This window comes from Bufo bufo, chromosome 1, assembly GCF_905171765.1.
Source record: "Bufo bufo chromosome 1, aBufBuf1.1, whole genome shotgun sequence".
NCBI lineage: Eukaryota > Metazoa > Chordata > Amphibia > Anura > Bufonidae > Bufo > Bufo bufo.
Genome location: NC_053389.1, coordinates 355,432,136 through 355,451,023, shown reverse-complemented (window position 1 = coordinate 355,451,023; position 18,888 = coordinate 355,432,136).

Genomic DNA, 18,888 nt, shown 5'->3' with positions numbered 1-18,888 from the left:
TGTAGTTAACACATTGGTGGCCAGTGCGGCCAGCCCCCCCTCCCTCCCCTGTAGTTAACTCATTGGTGGCCAGTGGGCCCCCCTCCCTCCCCTGTAGTTAACTCTTTGTTGTCCAGTGCGAAAGGCCCCCCTCCCTCCCCTGTAGTTAACTCATTGGTGGCCAGTGGGCCCCCCCTCCCTCCCCTGTAGTTAACTCTTTGTTGTCCAGTGCGGCTGGCCCCCCCTCCCTCCCCTGTAGTTAACTCTTTGTTGTCCAGTGCGGCCGGCCCCCCCTCCCTCCCCTGTAGTTAACTCGTTGGTGGCCAGTGGGGCCCCCCTCCCTCCCCTGTAGTTAACTCGTTGGTGGCCAGTGGGCCCTCCCCCCTCCCTCCCCCTCTTAATTAAAATCTCCCCCCCCCTATCATTGGTGGCAGCGGAGAGTACCGATCGGAGTCCCAGTTTAATCGCTGGGGCGATTGCAGGCTACTGCAGTCCCGGTTGCCATGGTTACTTAGCAATTTGTAGAAGCATTATACTAACCTGCGAGCTGCGATGTCTGTGTCCGGCCGGGAGCTCCTCCTACTGGTAAGTGACAGATCATTAAGCAATGCACCACACAGACCTGTCACTTACCAGTAGGAGGAGCTCCCGGCCGGACACAAACATCGCAGCTCGCAGGTAAGTATAATGCTTCTACAAATTGCTAAGTAACCATGGCAACCGGGACTGCAGTAGCGTCCTGGTTGCCATGGTTACCGATCGGAGCCCCAGCGATTAAACTGGGACTCCGATCGGTACTCTCCGCTGCCACCAATGATAGGGGGGGAGATTATAATTAGGAGGGGGAGGGAAGGGGGGCCACCAACGAGTTAACTACAGGGGAGGGAGGGGGGCCCCACTGGCCACCAACGAGTTAACTACAGGGGAGAGAGGGGGGCCCACTGGCCACCAATGAGTTAACTACAGGGGAGGGAGGGTGGCCGGCCGCACTGGACAACAAAGAGTTAACTACAAGGGGGAGGGGAGGCCGGCCGCACTAGCCACCAATGAGTTAAAAACAGGGGGGGGGGGGTCTGCCCCCTGCTGCCTGGCAGCACCTGCCAGGCAGCAGGGGGCAGTCATGTACACAGTTCTTTTAGTATATTCTAACCTGAAGCGTCCCCATCACCATGGGAACGCCTCTGTGTTAGAATATACTGTCGGATTTGAGTTTCACGATCTAACTCATATCCGACAGTATATTCTAACATAGAGGCGTTCCCATGGTGATGGGGACGCTTCAAGTTAAAATATACCATCAGATTGGAGAAAACTCTGATCCGATGGTATAAAAGGGACTCCTGACTTTACATTGAAAGTCAATGGGGGACGGATCCATTTGCAATTGCACCATATTGTGTCAACGTCAAATGGATACGTCCCCATTGACTTGCATTGTAATTCAGGACGGATCCGTTTGGCTCCGCACAGCCTGGCGGACACCAAAACGACTTTTTTTTCATGTCCGTGGATCCTCCAAAAATCAAGGAAGACCCACGGACGAAAAAACGGTCACGGATCACGGACCTACGGACCCCGTTTTTGCGGACCGTAAAAAAAAACGGTCGTGTGCATGAGGCCTTAAAAAGTGGGTTTTGGAAATTTTCTTAAAAATTTTAAGAATTGCTTCTAAACTTCTAAGCCTTGTAACGTCCTAAAAAAATAAAATGACATTTCCAAAATGATGCCAACATAAAGTATACATATGGGGAATGTTAAGTAATAAATATTTTATGAGGTATCACTTTCTGTTTTAGAAGCAGAGAAATTGAAATTTTGAAAATTGCAAATTTTTCAAAATTTTTGGTAAATTTGGGATTTTTTCATAAATAAAGGTGAAATATATTGACTCAAATTTATAACTGTCATGAAGTACAATGTGTCATGAGAAAACAATCTCAGAATGGCTTGGATAAATAAAAGTGTTCCAAAGCTATTACCACATAAAGTGACGCATGTCAAATTTGTAAATTTTGACCTGGACACTGGGGCATCAATGACCTTTGGTCATGAAAGGGTTAAACTTTAACAAGTTGTACCACATTTGCGCTTCAATAATTTGTCCCACATTTGCACTTTACTAATTTGTCCCACATTTGTGCTTCAATAATTAGTCCCACATTTGCGCTTTACTAATTTGTACAACATTTGCGCTTCAATAATTTTTCCCACATTTGCGCTTTAATAATTTGTCCCACATTTGCGCTTAAATAATTTGTTCAACATTTGCTCTTTAACAGCTTTTCGCACATTTTCACTCTATCAAATAAAATTGTAATCCATTTATCTCCCTTGGATGTGGTCTCTCTTTCTCACGCTCCCTCTCCGGCGTGGAACCTTGATTCGCCGATAACCGTGATCAACATGGTAAGCTCAGAAAAGATGTAAAAAAAGGGGTAGTGACATTTTAAAACCTAACTTTTAATAGGATAGTTATAAATCCCACCTGGGAAAAGGACCCCTACCTGACAAACAAAACATAGACACAAAAGAACAGGGGACCTGGTGTGACAGGTACACCCAATGGTCAAATAAACAGGCACGTCCCGGGATGGAGCGGGACGTGAGTGCTTGACCAGTAAACGTAAGCAAGCAAGATAGCACTAATACTGAAGACCGTGGCTTGTGCCGTGGTCTATAAACATGCCAGGGAGGCAAGAAAGAAAGGGTAGGTCTTACCGGTGGATGGGCAAGAGGACCAGCCGCTCCAGTGCCCTTAGGGGAGATGTTCGCACGTGTGAATGCGTCCCTTAGTGCCGGATGATGGTCACTTAGTGCAGGAGGGCCACAGGGAAGAAACTGTCCCTGGTGTTGCCCTACTTGGCCTAAAGCTGCCCTAAAGTGCCTGCTAATACGGGGTCCAATCCCCGCAAGGGGTGGCCCCGTCCGGAACCTAGCCCTAAAAACAGTGACCCTAGATAGCCCTGTAAGGACAGGAAAAAAAAGGCCCTATGGGGCTCCAATGGCCTGGGTCAGCCAATGAAAGAGAGGGAGGGGGATATAGGTGCTAATGTGGATAGATGTGTAATATCTCCTACACTAGTATAGATGAATACTCTGTGTCCCTACGCGTTTCGTTGGAGAGTAAAAGGATGCTATATATGTCCTATGATAAAGGAACTATAGGTAGTTGCCTATGGCAAACCCCACAACTCGTCGGGGGACAGGGGTAAAGGATACAGTACACCTCCCCTACTCGCAACCTATCTGTATGATCAGGACAGATATGGGGGAGGGGAGGGAAGGAATGCAAGAGTACCAAGGTGGCGCAGACTTGACGGGACTAGATAGTTCTAGATAACCCAGAATCCTATGAAATGGAAAAAACACATACACAGTGGTGCAATCAGTCTGGGGCGCGCAATACCTAAAAATGGTTGCATACTATGGCACTCAGTCTAATGGCATGTTGAATGGGGTTACTCACTGTTAGGCATGGGGGTCATGTGACTTCTCCTCATAGGATGCGGCACAGCAGATACAGGTGCCGATCATCTGCCTGGCGTCTGACAGTGCAAAAGGGCGCGCTGAGGGGTTTAAATGTGAGGTAGGAGGTCCTGAACGCATGCGCAGTGGGCGCAGCCGCCGCTCACGTGCCTGGATAGGTGTCACGTGACGCGGACGGGCGCGTCCTTGGATGCGCATGCGCAGATAGTAGAGCTGGCAGCCGCATCACAGTGTGAACTCACCGCGTCACGCCTGCCCATATTAGTCATGTGATGGGGGCGTGACAGTGACGGATCGCTGCAGGAGCTGTCCAGCTGTAAGTATGGGAGTGGCTGCTATATATGATAGTCCAGCCCCTACAACAACATACATACCGATGCTGGGGGGAAGAAAGTAGCAATCCACCCCAGCATGGGACCGAGGAGGGGACTTATTTGGCAGTCCATTGACGGGCATAGAAAGAAATAATAACAGCAATATAGGCCAAACAGCGCACGGCTATACATTAGGGTAGGAGACTAACTACAAAGAGTTATTACCGATTGAAAATCAATCAAACAAACAATCAAGCCATCAAACGGGGGGCATAGCTGAAATATATCTTCCACCTGCTAAAATAGTGATGACGTATCGCATATCGCAGAGCGGCCCCCAGGTGGATTGGTCAGTGCCATGAGAAATCAGCCCATGGTATATCTGGCATGTATGGGGTCAAAGATACTTCAAGCTCAAAGACAAGAAGGAGAGCCGTGAGCTGGGCGTGCCGGTGGAGATCCTGAGTGATGTGCATTTTCTGTTCAACCTGGACAGCGTTCCAGACTGCCCAGATGGCACTGGTCCCTTCACTAATTTAAAAAACAGGAGCACCAAAATGCCTCCGGTGGGGGACATTTCCTGTGTGGACGTTTTTCTCAGACAGACTACCGCTGAGCTGTCCAAGATTACTCCTAATCATATGAGATCCAACTGTAACTGGAAGGAAAGACAAGCCATCTTAGAGTTGTCAAAGGACAGTAATATCGTGATCAAGCCCTCCGACAAAGGGGGTAATGTGGTCATACTGGACACCTCGGCCTACCGAGACATGTGTCTCACGCTTCTCAGAGACAAACAAGGCTACGAGATATTAACATCTGATCCGACCCCCAGACTTCAGCAGGAGCTAAGGGAGATTCTATCTAAAGCTAAAACAGATAGACTCATTAGCAGTGAGGAATTCGAATTCCTCTACCCAGCGCATCCCATAATGGCCATGTTTTACGGCCTACCCAAGGTCCACAAGGGCACCTTTCCCCTCAAAGGCCGGCCCATAGTGTCAGGGGTAGGTAGTCTCCCGCAAAACTGCGGGATCTATGTGGATCGCATATTAGGGCCCTTTGTGCAGTCCCTCCCTTCGTATGTGAGGGATACGGGTGACTTACTCTCGAAACTTGAGCACCTCAACCTCGAACCTGGATGGTTCTTGGCTTCCATCGACGTTGAGGCCCTGTATTCCTCCATCCCCCACGATAAGGGTCTTGCAGCCACTGCCCATTATCTGAAGGCTAGAGGTTTACAGTTCGCGGCGCACAATGAGCTGGTTATCCATCTTTTGAACTTTGTGCTTACGAGCAATTGCTTCCTTTTTGACGGACGCATCTACCACCAGCTCAGGGGCACCGCGATGGGCAGCTCCTCCGCGCCATCGTATGCCAACTTGCTCCTGGGCTGGTGGAAAGAGACCACTGTCTTCAGTGACGTGCCTGGGTGGTACACGGAGTTCATCGTCCTCTGGGCCCACTACATAGATGACATCTTCATCTTGTGGAGCGGCTCAGAGGACGACTTCGGTAGGCTGGTGGAAGAGTTAAATCACAACAGCATTAATCTGAGATTTACTTCATCCATTGTGCAGAACAATCTCCCCTTCCTTGATCTATGTATATCGAGAGACACTAAAGGGGGCCTACAGACCACCATATACCGCAAGGAGAGCTCCACCAATTCCCTGCTTCGCTGGGACAGCTGCCATCCCGTCCCTTTGAAGCGGGGTATTCCTGTGGGCCAATACTTGCGGCTCAAACGCAACTGTTCCGACCAGCAGGAATTCACACGGCAGGCAGGCGAACTGAGAGAACGCTTCTTGGCATGGGGATACCCAGACAACACCCTCAGACAGGCCTACCAGCGAGCGCAACAGACGACGCGCACTAGACTGCTGCATCCGACTGGGGACCAGAAAGTGGAGAGTCCTAATGTACTAAGAGTTATAGGTACATTTGACACTGCTGCAGCCAAAATTAAAGAGATTCTTGGACGGAACTGGAGCACCCTTCTGATGGACCCTGACCTGGTCGACGCAGTTAGCCCCCACCCGTCAGTGACCTTTAGGAGAGGGACTAATCTGCGAGACCGCTTCGTTCACAGCCACTATAATCCCCCTAAGAAAAATACGTGGCTGCCTAGTCCAGTCCGTGGTTGTTTTAGGTGCGGCCGCTGCACCTTCTGTAAATTCATTATACAGTGTAAGTCCCTGCCAGCGGATCCGGAGGGCTTTGTCCATCATATCCGCGATTTCATCAATTGCCGCACCACTGGGGTTATCTACCTTCTAACCTGTGAGTGCGGCATGAGATATGTGGGCAAAACCCGCAGGGAGCTGCGGGTACGCATAGGAGAACACATGGGGGATATCCGCAACAACAGGGATACCCCGGTGGCAAGACACGTTCATTCTGCCCACGACGGACGCCAATCCGTCATCACATTCATAGGCCTAGAACACATCAGGAGGCCACCACGAGGGGGAGATTGGGACAAAAATATCCTCCAGAGGGAGTCCTGGTGGATTTTTAAACTTAAGACCACCCAACCCCTCGGCTTGAACGACCAATTACAATATGGCTGCTTCCTGTGATCCCCTCCCAGGTCAGCTCACTGTATATTATATACAGTATTAGCACACAGTCTTTTTAAGATTGGCTACCTGCAGCGTGGACCATGTATACATACTGCTTGCATCCTTCTCTCCCCTCCCACTGGGACCATATGTGCTTGGAGCTTTACCCCTATTTATCTCCACCATGCCTAATTCGCATATCGCGGTCTCCATCTTTGACCCCATACATGCCAGATATACCATGGGCTGATTTCTCATGGCACTGACCAACTCCACCTGGGGGCCGTTCTGCGATATGCGATACGTCATCACTATTTTAGCAGGTGGAAGATATATTTCAGCTATGCCCCCCGTTTGATGGCTTGATTGTTTGTTTGATTGATTTTCAATCGGTAGCAACTCTTTGTAGTTAGTCTCCTACCCTAATGTATAGCCGTGCGCTGTTTGGCCTATATTGCTGTTATTATTTCTTTCTATGCCCGTCAATGGACTGCCAAATAAGTCCCCTCCTCGGTCCCATGCTGGGGTGGATTGCTACTTTCTTCCCCCAGCATCGGTACGTATGTTGTTGTAGGGGCTGGACTATCATATATAGCAGCCACTCCCATACTTACAGCTGGACAGCTCCTGCAGCGATCCGTCACTGTCACGCCCCCATCACATGACTAATATGGGCAGGCGTGACGCGGTGAGTTCACACTGTGATGCGGCTGCCAGCTCTACTATCTGCGCATGCGCATCCAAGGACGCGCCCGTCCGCGTCACGTGACACCTGTCCAGGCACGTGAGCGGCGGCTGCGCCCACTGCGCATGCGTTCAGGACCTCCTACCTCACATTTAAACCCCTCAGCGCGCCCTTTTGCGCTGTCAGACGCCAGGCAGATGATCGGCACCTGTATCTGCTGTGCCGCATCCTATGAGGAGAAGTCACATGACCCCCATGCCTAACAGTGAGTAACCCCATTCAACCTGCCATTAGACTGAGTGCCATAGTATGCAACCATTTTTAGGTATTGCGCGCCCCAGACTGATTGCACCACTGTGTATGTGTTTTTTCCATTTCATAGGATTCTGGGTTATCTAGGACTATCCAGTCCCGTCAAGTCTGCGCCACCTTGGTACTCTTGCATTCCTTCCCTCCCCTCCCCCATATCTGTCCTGATCATACAGATAGGTTGCGAGTAGGGGAGGTATACTGTATCCTTTACCCCTGTCCCCCGACGAGTTGTGGGGTTTGCCATAGGCAACTACCTATAGTTCCTTTATCATAGGACATATATAGCATCCTTTTACTCTCCAACGAAACGCGTAGGGACACAGAGTATTCATCTATACTAGTGTAGGAGATATTACACATCTATCCACATTAGCACCTATATCCCCCTCCCTCTCTTTCATTGGCTGACCCAGGCCATTGGAGCCCCATAGGGCCTTTTTTTTCCTGTCCTTACAGGGCTATCTAGGGTCACTGTTTTTAGGGCTAGGTTCCGGACGGGGCCACCCCTTGCGGGGATTGGACCCCGTATTAGCAGGCACTTTAGGGCAGCTTTAGGCCAAGTAGGGCAACACCAGGGACAGTTTCTTCCCTGTGGCCCTCCTGCACTAAGTGACCATCATCCGGCACTAAGGGACGCATTCACACGTGCGAACATCTCACCTAAGGGCACTGGAGCGGCTGGTCCTCTTGCCCATCCACCGGTAAGACCTACCCTTTCTTTCTTGCCTCCCTGGCATGTTTATAGACCACGGCACAAGCCACGGTCTTCAGTATTAGTGCTATCTTGCTTGCTTACGTTTACTGGTCAAGCACTCACGTCCCGCTCCATCCCGGGACGTGCCTGTTTATTTGACCATTGGGTGTACCTGTCACACCAGGTCCCCTGTTCTTTTGTGTCTATGTTTTGTTTGTCAGGTAGGGGTCCTTTTCCCAGGTGGGATTTATAACTATCCTATTAAAAGTTAGGTTTTAAAACGTCACTACCCCTTTTTTTACATTTTTTCTCTCTATTTACGAGTAGTCTATTTTGGGGGGTGCCCTTGCACTATACCCCAAGGGACCACCCTTTATTATTTTTCTAGGCTCAGAAAAGAACATCGAAAGTTGATAGAGAAGATATCCAAATGGATGGTGGACGTCACGGGGGCACCTCTGCATAGGTGACAGGAACAAAAATTCTAAAAAAATCATCTGTTACAATGTCAGGTGACATTTTACCAATTTTGCCGGATAGAAACCCCTGCTCTGCATAGGTGACAGAGAATAAAATTTCAGAAATTCTTCTTTACTTGATGCGCGCCTCCTCCTTTCATTCAATTTGCATAAAGCGCACATATGCGCAATGACGTAATCAGTGGCCTGAGGAAGCGCGTCTGAGCGCGCGAAACGGCCGTCGCTGCTCGCAACTATGTGTCCGCCCTGGATCCCCACTGCTACCTGTTGAGGAAGCTACAATAAAGGATACTTTTTGATACACTTCGGTGAGTGCCGCAACTTTGTTTTTCACTTCTCTCTCCAAGTTGCCTCCTCCTTTCATTCAATGCTTAAACTTTAACAAGTTGTCCCACATTTGCACTTCAATAATTTGTCCCACATTTGCGCTTCAATAATTTGTCCCACATTTGCGCCTCAATAACTTTTCCCATATTTCCGCTTGATCAAAACAAAATTTCGTCCATCTATCTCCCTTGGATGTGGTCTCTCTTTCTCATGCTCCCTCGCCGGGGTGGAACCCTGATTCACCGATAACCGTGATCAACATGGTAGGCTCAGAAAAGAACATTGAAAGTTGATACAGAAGATATCCAAATGGATGGTGGATGTCACTGGAGCACTTCTGCATAGGTGACAGGAACATAAATTTAAAAAAAATCGTCTGTCACATTGTCAGGTAATATTTTTCTAATTTTGCCGGATATAAACCCCTGCTCTGCATATTTGACAGGGAATAAAATTGAAGAAATTCTTCTTTAATTGATGCGTGCCACCTCCTTTTATTCAATGCTTAAACTTTAACAAGTTGTCCCACATTTGCGCTTTAATACTTTGTCCCATATTTCCACTCTATCATATTTAATTTAAAACAATTAACCTCCCTTGTATGTGGTCTCTCTTTCTCCCGCTCCCTCTCCGGCATGGAACCCTGATTCGCCGATAACCGTGATCAACATGGTAGGCTCAGAAAAGAACATCGACAGTTGATAGAGAAGATATCCAAATGGATGGTGGACGTCACAGGGACGTGCGATCAGGCAGAAGTTATCTAGAGTCAACAAAGCGGCAGCAGGGCCTCTCCTGTCTAACGTTTCCTAATCCAAAATACTGCGGTAACATTCCCTGTAATTTTTAATCATTCCAATAACAGGGCATCTTAAGAGTCCTGTATTGTTATTTATCGTCACTACCTCCGCGAGTCGGGAATGGGTAATTGCCGCACACCCCCTCCTTAACTTGGAAGCTTATGCTTCAATACTTTGTCCCATATTTCCGCTCGATTACATTTAATTTTATCCATTGACCTCCCTTGGATGAGGTATCCCTTTTTCAGGCTCCCTCTCCGGCCGGGAACCTGGAATCCACGCCACCAGTGATCACCATGGTAGGCGCATAAAAGAACATCGAAAGTTGATAGAGAAGATATCCAATTGGATCGTGGACATCACGGGGACGTGCGACATGGTGGAGCAGTATGTATGCACATGCCTACACGTACTGACTGATGGGTCTGCCCCCTTCAACTTCTGGGTCTCCAAATTGGGCACATGGCCTGAGCTTGCCCTTTACGCCTTGGAGGTGCTGGCCTGCCCTGCAGCCAGTGTATTGTCTGGACTTGTGTTTAGCACGGGGGTTATCACAGGTTATATTTCCCAATGTTTTGGGGTGTACCCTAATTTAAAAAAATAGAAATTAAATTAAAACCAAAAAGCAGTGTAGGCTACCTCCTCCTCCTCCACCGCTGCTTCCACATACACCACCACATCCACCGCCTCATCAACCTCCTACTCCATATGGACCTCGTCCTCCTAGATCAAGATTATAATTTTTTTTATTTTTACGTATTTTATGTTATTTAAAGTCATTTCCCTATCCACTTTTGTTTGCAGAGCACTTGCCATGCTCTTAACCACATTTTGATGCCATTTGCACCCCCTTTAGCCCTTTTCATGACATTTTCTAGAGCCATTTTAGTGCTCAAAAGTTCGGGTCCCCATTGACTTCAATGGGGTTCAGGTTTGGGGCCAAGTTCGGGTCCCGAACTCGAACTTTTTTCTGCAGTTCGGCCGAACTGTATTAGTTTACTCGGACAAAATTACCACGGTAGCCTTCATACTGTAACGGTCGCGTACACACACAAACAGGGGGGTGGGAAGTGACCACTGCGCTCCACCCTTACCCCTGGCCCTGCCTACTTGCCTCGCGAGTCCTAATGACAGGGGACAACTGGACGGCAATCCCTAACTTGGAGTAAGTGCAGGGATGACAGGCAGACAAACAACAGGACGTGAACGGACCGAGTCAATACCAGGAAAGCTGCAAAGTACAAATGGAGCAAGCAGAGAATTGTCAGGAGAAGCCGGGGTCATAAATACCAGGAGAGCAGAGAAGTACAAGAGGAGTCCTAAGAGAGTAGTCAGGTGGTAGCCGAGGTCACAATACCAGGACGGATGCGCAGTACAGGAGGATCAGGCAAAAGGATGGTCAAGGAACAGGATCAGGTAAGTATTCAGCAGTCCAACAAATACCAGGAACCTAGAAATTAACAGGCAACATGTAGCCAGCAGGCTGCCTGTATTTATAGTGGGGAGTGAGGGTCATGTGACGTGGCCAGCGTCACATGACCGACAGACCAACCAGTCGAGCACCGAGTGATCAGCTCGGCGCTCAAGGCAGACTTAGGAGCAAGGAGCCACCCAGCTAGTAAAGCCGCCCTGGGAATGAGGTCAAACACAGAACCTCATTCCAAAAGCTAAGCAACAGTTCTGCGGGCAATGGGGGACCAAGTGCACCTTCGGAACCCCGTGACAGTACCCCCCCTTTTACGAGGGGCCACCGGACCCAAGACTTCAGGTGATGGCTTTTCAGGGTGTTCTAAATGAAATTTACGAACAAGTCTAGGAGCATGAACCTCCCTGGCAGGTACCCAAGATCTCTCTTCAGGTCCATACCCCTTCCAGTGAATTAGGTACTGCAAGGAATTACGCACCTTCCTGACATCCACTATTTTAGACACCACATACTCGACAGCATCATTAACAAGAACTGGCGGAGGCGAGGCTTTTGATGGTACTACCGGTTCAAAATATTTTTTAAGCAGAGATTTATGGAACACATTATGAATGTGGAATGACTCAGGCAGCTCCAACCTAAAAGATACCGGGTTAATCACTTCCGTGATCTTATATGGTCCAATAAAACGAGGAGCAAATTTTTTAGAAGTTACCTTGAGAGATAGATTCTTGGAGGACAACCATACTTTATCCCCAACCTGAAAGTTTACCCCCCTTGAACGTCTCCTATCGGCCTTGAGTTTTTGAGAACATTGAGCCTTTTCTAGGTTCGATTGAACCCGGGCCCAAACTGTGCACAGTTCGGAGGAGAGTTTATCAGCTTCAGGGTTAGAGGAGGAGACGGACGACCCAGAATGAAAACGGGGATGAAAACCATGGTTACAAAAGAAAGGGGAGACCCCAGCAGAAGAATTGACACGGTTATTCAGAGCAAATTCAGCCAACGGAAGGAATTTGACCCATAATTGCTGGTCATCATCAACATACAACCTCAGGAATTGTTCCACAGACTGATTAAGGCGTTCAGTCTTCCCATTACTCTCAGGATGGTAGGCGGAAGAAAAAGACAACGAAATTTTACATCTTTGACAGAAGGCCCTCCAGAATTTGGACACAAACTGCACACCCCTGTCTGAAACAATATTTTCCGGGATACCATGCAATCGAACAATTTCTTTCACAAAAATAGACGCCAGGGTTTTGGCATTCGGGAGTTTAGACAGGGGAATGAAATGGACCATCTTGCTAAACCTATCCACCACTACCCACACTACAGTCTTACCCTCCGCCAGCGGTAGGTCAGTTATAAAGTCCATCGAGATATGGGACCAGGGTCTACTGGGAATGGGTAGGGGTCGTAGGTTACCAGCAGGGCGAGTCCTAGGTGTCTTGGACCTGGCACAAACCTCACAGGCTGACACATAGGACTTGACATCCCTAGTTAGAGTGGGCCACCAATAAGATCTAGAAACCAGATCCTTAGTGCCCTCAACACCCGGATGTCCACAAAAGGCAGAATCGTGACACTCACCCAACAGCTGGAGACGAAATTGTACGGGAACAAACAACTTATCTGTTGGGGTGGATACCGGTGCCAGATGTTGTTCCGACCTAATGCGAGCCGAGATATCCTGGGTAAGAGCTGCTAAGAAGATTTTTGCTAGTAGGATGGATTCAGGTGGTACCTCAGTAGGTTGAAAAGCCTGGAAGCTCCGAGATAATGCGTCCGCCTTCACATTTTTACTTCCCGGCCTGAACGTGATGGAAAAATCAAAACGAGTAAAAAACAGAGCCCATCTGGCTTGACGGGGATTCAACCTCTTAGCAGACTCGAGAAACATAAGGTTTTTATGGTCAGTGACAACAGTTACACAATGCCTTGCCCCCTCCAGAAAATGCCTCCACTCCTCAAATGCCCATTTAATGGCCAGCAGCTCCCTATTCCCTATGTCGTAGTTTCTCTCCGTGGGAGAGAATTTCCTGGAGAAGAAGGCACATGGTCTCAGATTAGTGAGGCTGGCAGGACCTTGTGAAAGGACTGATCCTGCGCCGTCCTCGGACGCATCCACCTCCGCAATAAAAGGTTTCTCCTGATCAGGCTGGATCAGAATGGGAGCGCTACTGAATGCCTTTTTTAATTTTTCAAATGAAGAAATGGTCTCAGTAGACCAATTCTCCAAATCCGCCCCTTTCTTAGTACGGTCGGTCAACGGTTTAGCAATTACGGAAAAATTCATAATAAATTTACGATAGTAATTGGCGAAACCTAAGAACCGTTGTAAGGCCTTTAAGGATGAAGGTCTTACCCATTCCTTAATTGCTAGTACCTTACCAGGATCCATCTTGAAGGCGTGAGGAGTCAGAACATGCCCTAGAAACAGAATCTCCTGCACACCAAAGACACATTTCTCTTGTTTAGCGGATAGCTGATTCTCCCTCAACACCTCTAATACTTGTCTAACATGAGACACATGGGATTCGAAGTCAGGAGAGAATATCAAAATGTCGTCAAGATAGACAATAACAAATTTACCTAAGAATTCCCTAAGAATGTCATTCATGAAGTTTTGGAACACAGCTGGGGCATTGCTGAGTCCAAAAGGCATCACCTGATATTCAAAGTGTCCTACCGGAGTATTGAACGCCGTCTTCCATTCGTCTCCCTCCTTGATTCGGATTAGATTGTATGCCCCTTTCAGGTCAATTTTGGAAAACCAGGTTGCCCCCAGGACCTGGTTAAATAAATCCGGAATCAATGGGAGGGAGTATCTATTCTGGACAGTGATTTTATTTAATCTCCGGTAATCGATACATGGCCTAAGACCACCATCTTTTTTCTTAACGAAGAAAAACCCCGCCCCCATAGGAGAGACAGAAGGTCTAATATGCCCTTTACCAAGGCTCTCCTTAATATAATCTTCCATGGCCTTGCGTTCGGGCATAGAAATATTATAAATTCGTCCTTTAGGAAACTTGGCCCCCTCTACTAGCTCTATGGTACAATCATAAGGTCTATGGTGGGGTAGAACCTCTGGGGTTGGTGATGAGAATACATCAGAATATTCTCTAACAACAGAGGGTAAAGTATCAGACTTTACTGAGACCCCAGCCTGTACCACGGACAGGCATGAGTCACACTTAGGCCCCCATCTCACCAACTCCCCATTGGACCAATCTATAGTGGGGTTATGTAGTCGGAGCCAAGGCAACCCTAGTACCACCTCAGCAGGTAGGTTCTCCAGGACTAGAAGCGAACATCTCTCTGAGTGGCACACACCCACGGTTAGAGAAATCTCCGAGGTACATAAGCTCACCGTACCACCAATAAGAGGAGTAGCATCAATAGCCATGACATGGATAGGAGTTGGTAAGGCAAACATAGGAATACCCAATCTGACAGCATACTCAGAGTCAATAAAGCTAGCCGCTGAGCCAGAATCAATAAAGGCCTTACCCGCCCATTTATCTACTCCCAGAGAAATCGTAATGGGTACCGAAAGCTTACATTTAGAAAATTCAGGGTGTACCTGGTCTTTAGGTTGCCTTGCCTTAGGAGACTTGACAGAGAGGACCTTCTTAGGACACTGGTTGATCCAATGGTCAGAATCTCCACAGTAAAAGCATTCTCCACGTCTGCGGCGAAGATTCCCTCGGGTCATGCCAACCTGCATGGGTTCCTCGGTGGAGACCTCAGCATTGTCTCTGGGATAGGCCTCTGGCTGGACCACCATCTGGGAAGAGAACTGTTGTTCCTGTCGTCTCTCTCTAACCCGTCGGTCAAGTCGGACAACAAGGGTCATCCTCTCCTCTAAGGTCTCTGGAAGTTGATAACTGACCAGAAGATCCTTTAATTTATCAGACAGACCTGACCTGAACTGACTCTTCAGGGCTGGTTCGTTCCATCCTGAGGGGACACACTACCTTCTGAATTGGGTGCAATAATCCTCCGCTGGTAAATTGCCCTGAACCAGTGCCTTTAGAGCCGTCTCGGCTACTAGCGCCCTGTCTAGTTCATCATAGAGGGTACCTAGGGCCTGAAAGAACCCCTCCACAGAATATAAACAACTGGCGCCAGCAGGTAACGAGAACGCCCAGTCCTGGGGATCACCCTGTAATCGGGAAATGATAATGCCCACGCGTTGACTCTCGGGGCCAGAGGACACAGGGCGCAAACGGAAGTAAAGTTTGCAACTCTCCTTAAAAGAGAGAAACTTCTTCCGGTCTCCAGAAAAGGTTTCTGGAAGCTTAATCTGGGGCTCAAAATGCGGACTGGAGGCCTGAGGAGTGGAAGAGCCTTGCCCTAATTCAAAAGAGCTGAGTTTTTCCCCTAACTCCTGCACCATCTGCGTCAGATTAGAGACATAGTCAGTCAGGGTCACCAGAGGATTCATAATACAGTGGTTATTGGGCCTGTTAATCTGTAACGGTCGCGTACACACACACACAGGGGGGAGGGAAGTGACCACTGCGCTCCACCCTTACCCCTGGCCCTGCCTACTTGCCTCGCGAGTCCTAATGACAGGGGACAACTGGACGGCAATCCCTAACTTGGAGTAAGTGCAGGGATGACAGACAGACAAACAACAGGACGTGAACGGACCGAGTCAATACCAGGAAAGCTGCAAAGTACAAATGGAGCAAGCAGAGAATTGTCAGGAGAAGCCGGGGTCATAAATACCAGGAGAGCAGAGAAGTACAAGAGGAGTCCTAAGAGAGTAGTCAGGTGGTAGCCGAGGTCACAATACCAGGACGGATGCGCAGTACAGGAGGATCAGGCAAAAGGATGGTCAAGAAACAGGATCAGGTAAGTATTCAGCAGTCCAACAAATACCAGGAACCTAGAAATTAACAGGCAACCTGTAGCCAGCAGGCTGCCTGTATTTATAGTGGGGAGTGAGGGTCATGTGACGTGGCCAGCGTCACATGACCGACAGACCAACCTGTCGAGCACCGAGTGATCAGCTCGGCGCTCAAGGCAGACTTAGGAGCAAGGAGCCACCCAGCTAGTAAAGCCGCCCTGGGAATGAGGTCAAACACAGAACCTCATTCCAAAAGCTAAGCAACAGTTCTGCGGGCAATGGGGGACCGAGTGCACCTTCGGAACCCCGTGACACATACAACATCAGGGGAGTACAATGCACAACTGCCTTCAGTCATTATCATAAAAATATTTTCTTGGGTAGAAAGATCAGTAGCCTCCTATCAGCGGTCCATCTAAAGGGCTCTCTCAATTATATACCAGACTACATTTTTTTTAAATATATTTTATTAAGACTCCAACAATTCATTTTACAAACATATTCATATCAACATTATTATTCATTTTTAACCCCACCCATAATACCCTCCCATTCCCACCCTCTCTCTAGCGTTCCATCTTTCTAATTGATGAGTTGAGGGAGGCAGGCTAATATTTCCACGCACCCCATATCCTAGTCCATTTTTCCTCTATATTTCTTTGTTTATACAAAACCTTCTCACATCTCTTGATTTTATCAACCAAGTTTCACCATGAGTTTACACGTGGTGTATTCTGTGAAAACCAAACTCGAGTAATCAAAAGTCCAGCCAAAAACATTGCTTTTGACAAAAGAATGTTTTTATCTTTATGGCAATTTACCTTAGAAAGATCACTCAATATCCAACATTCAGCCCTAAAAGGATCACTACTTTCAATTTTTCAGTAATAGCCGTATCAATTGCTCCCCAATAATCTTTTAGGTCTGTGCAAAATCAAAACATGTGCAGATAATTTGCCCCAGGTGACTCACACCGTGGATAATTAGATGCATTTCTCAAACCACATTTATTAAGCCATAGTGGCGTAACATAAACTCTGTGTAAAATATTAAATTGAACCAACAGGTGGTTAAAATTGTGGGACACTAATCTAAAATTAGACAATATATTTTCCCAATCCTCTACCTGTATCATTGGACAATCAGCTGGCCAAGCTTTTTGGCCAGGTGAACTTAAATTATTAAATAGTGCTTTCACTAATAATTTATAAAGTTGAGCAATCTTAACATTGTGACCTACTGTCACTACCAGAGCTTTGAGACGTTCTCACAGCTCTGTTTCTCCACCCCTGTGATGATGTCACTACTAGAGCTTGGAGGAGTTCCCTCTGCTCTGTTTCTCCGCCCCTGTGTTGAGGTCTTTACTTCCTCCAGCTGTCCCTCCTGTGTTTGATTTCTCTGCCTTTAAATCATCCCTCCTCCTTTGTAGGGTGTGGATTATACTTTTCATTTGAGCTGTATCTCTCGCTTGAGTATCTTCACTTGTGTGTTATCTTTCTATGGACCTGTGTTCTGCTGAAGCAAGTACTTCGGATAGTGTCTGCTGACTTTGGATCTGTCTTCACTGCTGCTGCAGCTCCTTCAGTTAAGTGTGCAGACATTGTGTGTTTCTGTTTGTTTTCTGACTGGATCCGAGGCGACCCCGGTTCCGTCCATATTCTGAGCAGGGCACCGGTGGCCGTGCCCCTTCCATTATTGTAGGGGTTACAGTGGTCATCTGCCTTAGGTACGCGGGCATGTCTCGATCCACCATTTGGATCTGGACATGTGCTTAGCAGCATAGGGAGAGCTTTTAGGGTCTGACAGGGGTCACCCTTTATCCTCCCTAGTTTGGGTCCGGTCAGTAGCTTATTCACTGTGTATGCTCTTGTTGCTCACATACAGACGTGACATTATAATCCACCATAACCGTCCTTTTTGACATGGATCCGCTTTCTAACCTGGTTGACCGTATGCAGGGTCTTTCTTTGGAGGTAGCGCATCTCCGTCAATCTATGACTCAGCTTCATGCATTGGGCTATGCTCCGGCCCATGGAGTCTGTTGCGAGCCAAAGGTCTCACTTCCGGAAACGTTCCCTGGGGGCAGTGAGAATTTTGTTCGCTTCAGAGAGGCATGCAAACTCCATTTTTGCTTATGTCCCCATTCCTCTGGTAATGAGGAGCAGAGGGTGAGGATTGTCATCTCCCTGCTCAGGGGTAATGCTCAGACTTGGGCTTTTTCGCTGCCATCGGGGGATCCCGCTCTTCGATCCGTGGAAAGATTTTTTGTGGCCCTGGGGCAGATATATGATGACCCGGATCGTGTTGCTCTGGCTGAATACAACTTACGTTTTTTATGCCAGAACAAACTGTATGCGGAGCTTTATTGTTCTGAATTTCGGAGATGGGCAGCTGATTCAGGTTGGAATGATGCTGCACTCCGGAGTCAGTTCTGTTATGGTCTCTCAGAGAGATTGAAAGATGCGTTTGCTTTCCATGAGAGACCAACGTCCTTAGAGTCTGCCATGTCATTGGCGGTACGCCTTGACAGGCGTCTAAGAGAAAGAAACGAGACCTCGCTGTCCAGCCATTGTCAGTCTAGGGGCAGTGGTGCGGACTCATTCAGTGTGCAGGGGTCTCATCCTGTCTCGGTCCCCTCTGAGGAGGAGCCCATGCAGCTAGGTCGACTTGCCCCTGATAAAGGAGGATTTAATCCTCAGAGAATGGTGTGTTTTTGTGTCATTTGGCAAATTTTTGTCCGTCTAGGAAATTCATGAACTGTACTAAGAGTGATAATAAGAGAAAAACCTCAAAAAGGTAAATCATCAAACTATGCTTCATCTGCTACTTTGGGCAAAGTTGATGTAGGAATTGATGCTTTTCCTCTGACCTGCAGTTCCCGTTTTCTCCTTTCTGCCAAGGTGGCGCTAGAGAGCAAAGTCATTTCTTGTGAAATTTTTGTCGATAGTGGAGCGGCCGTCA